The sequence below is a fragment of the Chroicocephalus ridibundus genome, chromosome 23 (assembly GCF_963924245.1).
Source record: "Chroicocephalus ridibundus chromosome 23, bChrRid1.1, whole genome shotgun sequence".
In the NCBI taxonomy this organism is placed as follows: Eukaryota; Metazoa; Chordata; class Aves; order Charadriiformes; family Laridae; genus Chroicocephalus; species Chroicocephalus ridibundus.
Genome location: NC_086306.1, coordinates 1,340,719 through 1,353,970, shown reverse-complemented (window position 1 = coordinate 1,353,970; position 13,252 = coordinate 1,340,719).

The window sequence follows — 13,252 nt, the reverse complement described above, 5'->3', positions numbered from 1 at the left end:
GAATCTCCTCTCCTTTTCCAATGTCACACTGCATTTTCCCTGACATCAAGCAGGCACAGCCCTCGTCACTTGCCCCATCGCATCTCACTGGGAAATGTCTTTCTGGGGCCCTTGGAGCCCTTGAAAACTATGGGCCACACTCTGTAACAGGTGATGGTTTAAAGGCCCCTGAGGCAGCAGGAGTCTGACCTGAGCAGGGCCTATGGCACAGCACAACATCACACACCCCCGGCTGTCACAGCCCTGTGTGCAAAGGGAGCAGCAGCCTTGTAGGAAAACAGGGGGACCCTCTCCTGGGCTCAAACCAGAGACTCCACGGTCCCCTTGGCAACGAATACCTGGGCACGGATGTTTCTGGCAAGGGATGACGCCTGCCCCAATACCATCTTGTTTCAGGCCAAAATTTCAACAAGAAGGAACAAACACTTGCAGCAAGGCCTGGCTTTTTGCAAAACTACTTTAACTTCATGCACGTAGATTCCTGGTTTTACTACAACATTACACATTGTGATGCTTAATACATATCCAAGCTCTCACATCAGTTTGAGACCATTTTAGTGGTAGCGTACGCATACAGAGACTATTCTCTCAGAGGTACTATTTACACTGTATTAAACACTTGTGAGTTTCAGGATCCTGCAAATGCATTTCAACTGGAGAATTTTTAATCAATCTCCCACTTTTTAGACTCTAGTACTGCCAGGTCTATCGTTCTTGTGTTGCAGTTAGCTCCTTCACAGCTGTTGAGCACCTGTAAGCCATGCGGAAACACTCCCCTACCTGAAGGATCCCACCCCTCTGGTAGCTCCTCACTTTTCATTAGAAGACCCCCACACTTAGGACCGCAGCTCGGGGGAGTCTCTAACATGCTTTAAATCACGCTGCACATCTCCCAGGTTTTCTCAGAGAGGCTTGGCAGATAGGGGTGTCTTGTGAAGCGCGGATGGCAGCTTATCTCATTGAGAGCATGGAACAAGCCCCTCGCAGTCCCTGGTGTTAAAGGGCTCGACTTATCTGGAATGAGTGGCAGAGTGCCCTGGCTCAGCTCTCAGTATATTGCACCCAGGGACATTGCTTAATGTGCTGCTGTCAAACACCTCCCAGTGCTCAGGGCAAATTTCTGAATTGCGGAGCTTCTTTGGGTGAAAACAGCCCCTGCTTCCCATCACAGGGGGTGGAAAAGGTTATTGGCTACCTCTGTCGGCTCAAGCCCTACGTCTCAATTTAAACATATACTTAAATGCTTAACAATCCGTACGTGACCAATTCTCCAATCTGAGCAGAGTCACAGAAGGGTCTACATTATGCTACATCTGCTTTTCTATCCAACAACAAATGGCTGCAGCGACCTGAGGACCCCGTTCTATAGGTCTGAATCATCTTCCTCTCTTCATACACACCCTCAGAAAGTTAAATAAAGTGGGAACCCCCAAGTCACAGGAATCCGGCTGCCTCTTTCTGCGTTGAGAGCAAGAACAACGAAAAGAACTTGCAGAATAGGAAGAGAGATGCCAAAACCTGCGGAGGGTGTGGCCATGACGAGAGCCAAGAACAGTAGGACCTGCCGGCAAGGAACAGAGATCTGGCTACAAAATTTCAGCCAGACTGCCACCCCCTTTTACCCCGGTCCCCCCAGTAAAAAAAGCCCCAACCAAACAACGAGCCAAGAACACATAATTCCTCTCTGGGTTCTTCATGTTTGAGGTGGAGCCCGGCTAAGCAGGACTGGGCAGGGGCAGAGACAGATGAGGATGGTTTGATTTCACTTGGTGGGAACAGGGTTGGGATAAAGAGAGGGAGATGAGCAGAATGCAGGAGTGCTGGGGCTTCCCCCTTACCTGTGCTCATGGTCAGTGTGTGATTGGCCTTTGTCAGATTTATCTGTCCTCCGTTGCTGCATCCCTTTTCTGAAAGAGAAAAGATTTCACTTATTCGTATTAGATCTTGTGAATCTCCTTCTGTTTCTAGAATGTTTTGAAATCTTTCATTACTAAACCTGGTGCAAATGCAATGCCTCATTAGACAACGGTATATACGTCCCACTGGTTTGGAAATCTGAAAGAATTCTAATCCTCTGCATCCTAACTCAGCTTTTACTTAGAATCATAGAATTGTCAGGGTTGGAAGGGACCTTAAAGATTATCTAGTTCCAACCCCCCTGCCACGGGCAGGGACACCTCCCACTAGATCAGGTTGCTCAGAGCCCCATCCAGCCTGGCCTTAAAAACTTCCAGGGATGGGGCTTCCACCACCTCTCTGGGCAACCTGTTCCAGTGTCTCCCCACCCTCATGGTGAAGAACTTCTTCCTAACATCCAGTCTGAATCGACCCATCTCTAGTTTTAATCCATTCCCTCTAGTCCTACCATTACCCAACATCCTAAAAAGTCCCTCACCAGCTTTCTCGTAGGCCCCCTTAAGGTACTGGTAGGCCACTACAAGGTCTCCTCAGAGCTTTCTTTTCTCCAGACTGAACAACCCACCTCTCTCAGTCTGTCCTCATAAGAGAGGTGCTCCAGCCCTCTGATCATCCTCATGGCCCTTCTCTGGACATGTTCCAGCACGTCCATATCTCTCTTGTAGTAGGGGCTCCAGAGCTGGACGCAGTACTCCAGGTGGGGTCTCACGAGAGTGGAGTAGAGGGGGAGAATGACCTCCCTCTACCTGCTGGCCATGCTTCTCCTGATGCAGCCCAGGATACGATTGGCTTTCTGGGCAGCTAGTGCACTCTGACGGCTCTTGTTGAGCCTCTTGTCCACCAGCACCCCCAAGTCCTTTTCTTCAGGGCTGCTCTCAAATCCATTCTCCGCCCAGCCTTGTGCTTGGGATTGCCCTGACCCAGATGGAGGATGTTGCACTTGGTCTTGTTGAACTTCATGAGGTTCGCATGGGCCCACCTCTCCAGCCTGTCGAGGTCCCTCTGGGTGGCATTCCTTCCCTCCAGCGTGTCAGCCGCCCCACACAGCTTGGTGTCGCCGGCAAACTTGCTGAGGGTGCACTCTCTGCCACTGTCCATGTTGCTGACAAAGATGTTAAACAAGACCAGTCCCAGTACTGATCCTTGAGGGACTCCACTTGTCACTGGCCTCCACTTGGACATGGACCCATTGACAGCCACTCTTTGGGTGCAGCCATCAAGCCAGTTCTTTATCCACTGAATTGTCAGTCCACCAAACCATATTTTATGGGCTTGGAGACCAGGATGCCATGCGGGACAGTGTCAAAGGCTTTGCTCAGGTCCAGGTAAATGACGTCAGTTCCTCTCTCCTTGTCTATTGATGTTGTGACCTTCTCATAAAGGGCACTTCCTGGGGAACAAATTTCAGGTTGATGGCGATTCATTTTATTTTAGTTTTGAGTTATGGTTTGCTCCTAATCAGTGTTTCCACCAGCCTAATGGCAGCAAGATCTCACTTAACAACAACGCCGGATTCAGTTGGCAATAAGAAAGACGTAACTGTGGAGGTTACCGTAACTAGTTGCCATCTAGTGGTCAATGGAAATCGCACTCGGTGCTCAACTCGAGTTGAAAGCAGACATGTACCACACCAGGACTGGATTATATGCCTTGGACAAGCCGGTACGGCTCACTGGCCAAGACATTTCCCTACTTCAAACAAGTAGCCGTGCAAAACTCAGCTCACCACCCCTGAGTATTTAAGATTAGGCACCTCGATTCAAACTGAGCACGTATGTTCCCTTTACCGGCATGCGCCCTCTTCTCTTCTTGCCCACAGATCTTGCCATGCTGTTCAGTGCTTGACCACAGCAATTTGACCCAAGCGCCTAGCGCTTGTAGAGACACACTCAAGAGGCAAGTTTTTGGCTTCTAAAATTAAGGCATGGTCTGGCAAAGGTGTCATACCTTGACCTTGGGAAACAGTCTCGTACACCGAGAAATTTGGGGAGGTGGTGAGGGGAGGTTCTCAGTGGAATGGCTTCAGTGGTAAAAAGATCTTGGATTACTGTGCAGCGCAGGTGACTAGATAAACTGCTGTCCTTGGCACTGAGGGAGCACAGAGGCTTCCTGCCCACTGATATGTACGAGGATCAAGAAAGGTTAATTGCAGCGCAGTTGGAGATGTGACTGGAATGTGTGCTAATTCTGCCCTCCCCAAATGCTTGTCATGATTTAGCTGCCTGTCAGTGTGCATCCAATGATACCATTGCTTGCCTGATACCAGGCATGCCTTTAAACACCTTTCAGGCATTTTGAAGAAACTGGGGGCAAATAATCAGCATTATTTTGAAATCCAGCCTAGGATATACATTGTTGTAACTTACAAAAGCTGCCAATGCACAGGCATACAAGAGACCCTCCCAATGTGCTCTCTTCCACATAAATCAAATTCCCCACCTTTTATAGAACAAGCCAAGCTGAGAAGCGAGCTAAATTTCCAAAACTTATATATTACTTGCGGGGAGAAAAGCTCTTGGAAAGATCAGGTAACGTTCAACATACTAAGAGTCACATCCTGATACTCTTCCTCTCGAGACTCCTTCTGAAAAACACCGTCTGAAAAACAGGGGCAAGGAGAAGGTGGGTCCATGGCTCACATGCTGTATGATTCTTCCTGTGCTTCCTTTTCTCTTTGTTGCGAGCTGCACTCCAAAAGGTACAGCAACATCACAACAGATTTGCCTCCCGGACGTTCCATTCAGAACAGGTGCCTCTACGCCATGCATCTTGGCGCTGGCAGTGCTGTGGGAGTAGGTGGATAGCTGAAGCATGATTTATCAAACAATAAACACAGCAATCAAAACGCCAACATATTGCTAACAGACCTGACGTACAGAATGAGATTGTGACCTAAAATGAAAGCTAGAAACAATCTTCTTCCATGTTTGAGTACACGAAGGGCAGAAACACTACCTCCTTAGCTCAAACAAAATTAAAGGGCAGATAAGAAGGTATTGAGGCTTGTTTCAGAGTTCTTTGTAGAACTATTTGAGCTCGTATCAGCTACCAATCCACCCAGCCTGTAACACTGCCTTCAAAACTAGTAGGCAGTAAACACCAAAAGCTTAGTGGTAAGCTTTTAGATCTATATGCAACACTTTCTAAACAAAAAACATAAGACCTCAAAAAGGCTTATCATTTAAAGGAAATTCCCTCAAACTACAGAAAGGGATGTTTTTAAGCCATTGGTGAAGACTGAAGAGCTGCACTGAGTTACTGCCTCGGTCACGGACAGTTTCCATGGGAAGAGTCAAACCGTTACAGACTACCTTGGGCTTCAGTTTCCCATTGACAGTATCAAGGCAGCAATGCATCCCTCATCTTGTCCATTCAGAATAGTCCTCATCATCTGTAAGCAGCTGTGCGAGAGCAGAACAGAACGCTCTTCCCACGAGTAATGCTCTTTACCCCTGGGCCAAGGGAAGAGTTTAGCCTGCATCTTTTCTAACTGTGCACAACCACTCAGCTGTTTTATTCAGATCTCACTCAAATCTCAGAGCACCGTTCCATTAATAAATGAATGTAGCACGCAGAGGTTGCTTTAAAGTCACTAATTCTGATTAAACTAGTAGCAACAGGATGAGAGTCTCAAAGGACCATTATTAACACTGCACACACAATAAAGGTTCAGATTCATCTGTATGGCAACTAGAGAGAAAGCCAGGTTGCAATGACTAATTATTTTCAATAACTTTGAATTAAAGAATAATCTGAGAATAACACGACTATAAGCTTTGTTCATACGTCTGGTCTGCCTCTTTGGAAGCTCTACCAGTTTGTTCCTTTGGCATCTACTTCAATCTCTCGTCTTCAAACTTTCACTGGACAGTTGGTGTCAGGTCAGCATCCCTAAAGAAATAATTCAAAGATATAGAAAGCCTGAGATAATTAAGGCAGGTATTTTATAGATTTTGAAGAGTTTGGCTGACTTGGGGCAGGGGAGGGGCTTGCCATGACTTCCGTGCCCTCTAACAGAAGAATACACGAAGAAAGGCTTGAGACTTGACAGTTGTCACTTGGAAACTAGATTAGGGCTTCCACTCAGTTTTGAAAGTCTTGAAACAACGGCCTTTCCGGATACTGCAACCACAACAGCTTTGAAAGTCACAACCCACATGAGTACTCTTGCCAAGGAGTGCTCTCACTCAAAGGGGGCTTTGAGGTGTTTCACATCCCCCGTGCATCAGCCAAACAAACATGGCAACTACAGCTCCTAGTTTCCCATCAGGGAGCTCCACTTCAAAATACAGCTAGACAGGCTCCCTGTATCTTGCAGACACACACAACCAGTCCTGGACTTTGGTAAAAGTTTGACCCTCCAGAAACGTTCTTTGCATCACCAAGAACCTGCAGCCTGCTGTGAACACCATTAAGCTAAAAGAATAGTTTCACCATATGATACAATGCTCTCTTAATAAATAGCAGATGCTTTGACCAGGACCTGATTTGAACATAACACATTGCAGACCTGAGGCCAGTTTCCTGGACTCCACAGGAATGCCTTGCCCTCTGGCAGCCAGTCAAGCCTCCAGTAAACAACAAACATTTAGTCTTCAGCCCCAAAAGACACACTCCTTCCAAGCACCGACGGAAAGGATGTGTGAATTCAACCGTTCACTGAGATCTACCAGAGGAGCTGGCAGGCAGCACCAATGCTGCCTCATCTTGTATTTTAAACAGCTCCTGACACAAACTACTCCCCGGCATATGCCGGGCACTCAGCAAGTGGTCACAGCTCTTTTTACACTGGCATTGTGGGAAAGGATCATTTAGTTCTGGGTTGTGAACTTTTTTGGACTGGGACAGTCTCCTCTATTGCTGGGTGTGAAAAATACCCAGAAGAAAAAGATCTCCGAGCCACTGAGCTGCGTATTGAAAATGCTAGGATTTTTCATGGCACTTGCAATATTCAAGCTTCTTTGGAAGTGTTGGGAACATAGATCTGCTCCCTCCCTTAATCTATGCATTCGTCTCTTTGATCCCCCCTCCAGCAATCATATATAAGGTGAGTCAGCACCTGGATAGGCTGGGTGGTAATGCCAAAGGGAAGTTCTCCACTGGAAAAAAACTATTCTGTTACTGTTTCTTCATTAGCATGAAGCATATACCAATGCCTCGGTCATGCTGCAGCCTAAGCACAGGAATACACAAAAGGGAAACCTATCCCTTCTGTAGGAATACTTGCAAGGCCCACTTTATTTCTGTTGTCTTTTCGGATGAAGAAAAAAGACAAAGCATTTTAATTGCTGCATTATCTTTATTTGTATATCATAGGTTTCTTGCACTCAAAGCTTACAAGAGACAAGCTGAGTCTAACACCAAGTTTTGTTCCAGTTGGAGAACACGGCTACCATCACAAAAGCATGCCAAGAAACAAGCTGTTTCCATGCAGCAGAATTGTTAAGATCCAGCCTAGTTGATTTTTGCACAGATTTTAATGCCCAAAATGCTTGGAACTCCTGCATTGGCACAGCCATTAGCATTAATTAGTGCTAAAAGAAACAAGAAAATTAAGATATTAGCAGTGACAAGATCCTTGTAACCAGCAAGGAAAAGTCTGTTAAGCGCACAAATTTCTATCCCCAATTATGGTCCTATTCGAGGCTCCTGTTGGTCTCAATGGACACTGCGTGAAACTTCAGTGGGATAACTCAAAGGGAGGAAATGTTTGCATGGCTTTAAATCACCTTTGTGCTCCTCCCGTCCCTTACATGCAGCAGGTCGCATGCTGGCATACAGTAGATGCCTTGTGGGATCTCTGTATCATCGGGGCATAAGCTGGGTACCGCTGCTACACAGTGACGTCCTCCGATACCTGGCAAACCACTTTGGAACAGCTGTCCCAGACATTTAGATGCCTAACACTGAAAAGCAGTGCTTCACCAGATTTTCCAAAGCATCCCAGAGCCTTACCTTTCCATCCTGCTAGGTAGTTTACTCCTCCTCCCCCAAACAGGGAAATATGTTCATGCCTCAAAGGTGGACTTAAGGCTTAAAGGATAGAAAGGTGCTTATGCACTGTAACAGAAGCGTAACATTCTGATCTCATAACTTACATTGAGTTTCTGCAAGCTGGTAGAGAGGAAGACCCGTGCAGAGTTGTTCAACGGCTTTACCGTAGACAAGCCAGTCTTTGTTACTCCCACGGGCAGAATGGCCAGATTGAAACCGAAACCACAGATTCTTTGAAGAGCGTACAGCGTTCATATTATTCATATTCTGAAAAGAAGGAGTTAGACATCATCACTAATGTAGCTTTGTTTCCATTCTACTAGGACACCCCTTGAGAAAATCCCAAAACCTAACATCACCTTCCTTTGCGTCACACAAAGCAGCAGCTAAAGAAGCTACACGTTTTTAAAAGATTTTAAAATATGTTCAAAGTTCACTAGATACTCATTCTGTTAACATACCAAAATTGAGCTGTGTTGCTATCATAATAAGTTATGTTAACGTGCGGTAAGTTTTGCTGTAAATGCGCTACTCTTAGGCTGTCATAAATTGGTCCAGAACTCAAGTCCATCTCCGGGCAACACTTCCAGTCACCTCCAGGAAACCTTTGCCCGAATTGAAAAGTCAAAGTCTGGTCAAAGTAAGTAGATTTCTAAATTTTGTTCTGCAAGCAGAATTATTTCAAGTTATGTCAAGCTCAACAAATCAGCTGGACAATGAAAAAAGAACTCATATTGCGACCACCCTAAACCAGTCAAACTACACTACTTCAAGGACACATGATTGACCACTCTGAAACCATGGGGAGTGTCGTGATTGCTTATTATCTTAAAATAATGTTCTAAATTATATTCCCCAAAAGGTCTGTCTTCTCAGATCTGCTTTATCATTGCTAACACAGTAAAAGACATTCTAAGAACTGCTCTTCTCAAAGGCAGAATGGAGGGCTCCCGTCACACCACCCAGCTCCTACACAGCAGCCTTTCTTGTCCACCATACGGGTTTTACTACAAAGTCACCTTTTTCTCAAGAGCCAGACGATGGATTTCTTGCAGATGTGGGAAGTGTTTCTTATTTATTTTCATGATAAAGCAGGCGCTTCGTGAAAATAACCTTATTGCAATATATCCCTGTGATTAAAAAAACATGAGCTAATTAATCAATTGAAAATGGCTACCACTAATATTAGTTGGTTCTCCCTACAATCTTTAGGACAACCGAGAAGCAACACCAAGTGGCTACACAGACCACTGCTGTGGAACGACTCTGCATGGACATTGTCACCTTTGGGGAATGGAAGCAGCCTGCCCACACTAACGTCTGTCCATAAGACTGGAAGGATCTTTGCTGACAGACTTCTGCTGCACTCGCTATACGAGGGTGATGGCAGCCCATTCTCAACTCTGACCTCACTGAGGTCAATGACATTCTGCTCACTGTCGTGAACCACCGCCACAGGTTTCATTATGAGTCTTTGAAATGGACAGTCATATGGGTGAAACAAAAGATGGCCTAAGAGGAGGGAAGGTGATGGAAGTCTTCAAAGAAACAGTGTTTCACAACAACTCATGGTGACAATACACTAAAATAATTTCCGAGTTTAAAGACTTTCTCAAAAATTAAGTCTTGGTAGATTCTTAGGTTTACTTACATGCACGTAGTCAATAATGGTATCAGAGGAGTACAGGCCAGAAAGGACACGGATTTCAATAATGTGGTGCTCCTTGTCGATAGTCACAGCTACAGTGACATTGTGACGTTCTTGCAGGGTAAAAGTCTTTGGTAAAAAACACAAAATCATTGTTCATCATCTGGCTGGCGCCTTTAAAAGGTGTAACATAAACAAATGCTTTCTCTCAAATAAACAAGCATGATTGCTTTATGTAAATACTAAATCCCTTAACAACCCTCTAGCAGTCTCAGGAGGCCCTTGAGGTGGAGATAAGTCATGCAAGAGCGGGTCAGGCTGAGAAAGGAGGGGACAGGCCCTCGCTGCAGCCTAAGGAAAAACAACATGGGGCACCCCAGTCATTATGACTGGCAGCAGACTGCAACAGTCTCCAGGTCTTAGCTTGAGCTAAGGGGACCTAAGCCCCCCCAGATTTTGTGTTCCTGTGCACCTGCACACAACTGCCTCTTTGGCTTCTACCACTGTCACCTTGGGCAAATGCCGTTTTTCTCTGTGCTTGGCAATAAGCACCTCGTTACTTTCTTCTGTGCTCTCCTTCCTACTACGTTCACCCCCTGCCCAGGAATCTCATGCACTTTCAAGGAGTACCCGCACCACAAGGCTTCTCAGTCTACTTACCTCCAATGCAGAAGTCTGAGTCCAAAAGACTCCCAGCAAAACGAGGACTGCAGCCTGGAAAAGGAAGAAGCATTCTCACTCAACAGAAACACCAGGCAGTGCCACAAAAAAACCCCAAAAACCAGTCTGTGAACTGAGGGAAGCAGCTGTAGCATCAGTTTGAAAAATGACCCCCTTAACACATGTATTAGTTGTAAACAGTTACAGCTCTTCGTTGTAAAATTCTTGCATTTAGGCTCTCTGTTGCCTGTAACCGAAAAAGCAGAATGATAGCTTACACATTACATGTTTTTTTATTTTTCAGAAGTCACACTCCCTGGTACCATGTTACTTCTGGATGTGTCTCCACAACTGTAATTACTAAATCCAAACTACATCCCCCGTCTGAACTGTCATCCAAGTTCTGCACTCTTTGCTCAAATGATGCTTCCACTGACTCCCAGGGGTTACTGCACACCCAGGAAACGCAAGCTTCCCACTGAACAACCCACAGTAACAATACACAGATCATATTAGTCCCAGTACTGTACCACTTACTTGAGCATCTTCTTCTCTGTCCTCTTATTTTTAAAAATAAGGAACTTTTTAAAATATATGTTCAATAAAAATGGATATACTCACAAATCCGTTCATTTTTCTTTCAGATAAGAACAAGAGGCTGCAGAAAGTAAGAATGCAAGAAAATCCCAGAGACCTTCAACTTTTATATCTTGCTGGAGGTGTGCGAAAACGTGACTGAACTTTTCTTCATAACTCGAAAAAGTCCGTATCTACATGCCACACTGTGGTAAGCCTCATATCTGAATTTTGGGTTGGCACAGATAACCTGACCCTGATAGGTTAAAAGCACTCAGTAAGTCAGCTTTTGAAAAATCAATCACTCTGCAAATGGCTATTATTTACTGGTTTAAACTCAAGAGGAGTTCACACTCTTGTAGCTTCCATTTTTTAAAATATTTTAAATATTTAACAGGATATTGTCCAGAACTGAAAGTCATCAGGAATAACTCTGCTATTCATTCATACAAACTGCATTTTGTTTTCTGAAATATAACCCCTCACAGTCTGACAGTCTGCAGACAAATTCTGGAAAGGAATACCTATGTCATGGTGGGCTACGTGCCAGTCACTGAACAGACCAATTCTTCAGCCATTTCTTCCATCTAATACATGCACGAACTCTTAACAAGAAGTGCTGCTCGTTACTGATCTCTTTCTGTGGTGTATATAACACATGCATTGAAATCAGGGACATAATTGGGAATAACAATTGTGCTTTACAAGACCATCTGGGTAAGCGCTAGCCTCCTCAGTGCACAAAGGAGTGACACAAAACTGCAGAGGATGCGTGCGTCACACAAGGTCACAAAACAAAAGGAGCAGCATGAGGATTCCTTCTTTAAAGCTACAACTGTTTTCTGGATCCTGTGAAAATGTCAGCGACTACATGACATTGCCCTGAGAAGTATTCTCCTGCGACTATGACCTTGCCCGGGCTCCTCCTCATCTGCGACTCCACGTCAGCCAGTGCCAGAACCTTGACGAATCCCACTCTACTTTCTACTAGAAAGTCATAATGGAGGCTGATTCCCTTCTAATAAAACAAGAACGCAACCTAATAGACAACACATTGCGGTAATCTCAGTCATCAGAAAAAAAGGTGAAAGAGATTCTGTGGAAATCTCTCTCAGCAAACAGGCCTCAGTGAAAGAAGGACATCGCATGCATTTGCTTTATTCCACTGCATTCCACATGGAAAATGTTATCTCAAGTGTAACAAAGGTATACTGCTAAGCAATACATCAGAATACATATGAACAGCTAGCAAATTGTGACAACCACCATTAGATTAGACCAATTTGATTGGATTGATGTTACCCTCCTCTTGAAATCTTGCTCTGACCCTTCTCAAAAGAGTCTTTGTTTCTAACATTACAGATATGTCAGAAACATTCAGAGTAGATTCCAGCAGCCAAATAAACCTTTCATAGCAGGAATCTATCAGGGTTCGGGCACCACAAGCTAAACCAAAAAGCTGTCCTAAGTTTTAAATGCTTTTAAACTAAAGCTTGAATTAAATTTCCATTAGTCATTATGTCTTTGTATGCTCATTTCTTGTGAAAAACACCCAAGAAGCACAAGTTTCTGCTTTCTTAAGCACCAATAAGAGCAAAACAACCACGTAAGAGCAAAACAACATGTGAAATCAGTCATTTAGTGAAGGAGAACTACAACAATAGCCACCATCTCATGATTTTCACCTCACATTGGACTGACTGCATGTGGCTGATCCGATCAGACAAGGCCAGATGTTAATTTCTAAGAAGCACTTGACCAATTAACAACATTATTGCAAGAGAGAACATACTCTCACTTGGCTCAGGCAAAGCCTAAATATACTTCCAATAGGAAAGCCTGGCTTTTTAGAGACTTTTTCCCCATGCTTAATCCACACATCCAGAAACTTCTCTGCTAAAGAGATGTTGATGGAAGATTTGGAGATTCAGGCTTCCAAGTGTGATGCATCACTGTAATGGCCAAGTTGGCTACATTTGTTGGAAGACATGGACAAAACTGATTGCCATCTCATTGCTAATGACACCACAGGGAACAGCATTATACAGTTCAGTTTCTCAGTGCCTTTCTTGAGAACTAGCCGATTTTGGATCTTGGAGGCTAAGGAGGCTAAGGTTCTGTGAAAATCGGGCACATGCCAATAAGGTAAACCCATTCAGAGGCATGAGATCTCCTGTGAGGATGCTCAGGTCCCATTTCAGCTGTGTTCCAAGTACAGAGCTGTACAGTGCACCCACATTCCAACTCTTCACAATAGCTGCACACCTTCATGGATGTTGCATGGATCTGCTCCATGTCTGAAATCAAAAGCTGAGCCCAAAAAGTTCACTCTCTGAAACAAAGTATTTCAGACCACCTTTTTCCAAGGAGTTCACTGAACTGGGGTGGGACATATTTTAAAAACACTCTGTTTATGTGATCTTCTTACCTGTGCAAAGTGTACTGCTGAGTATACCA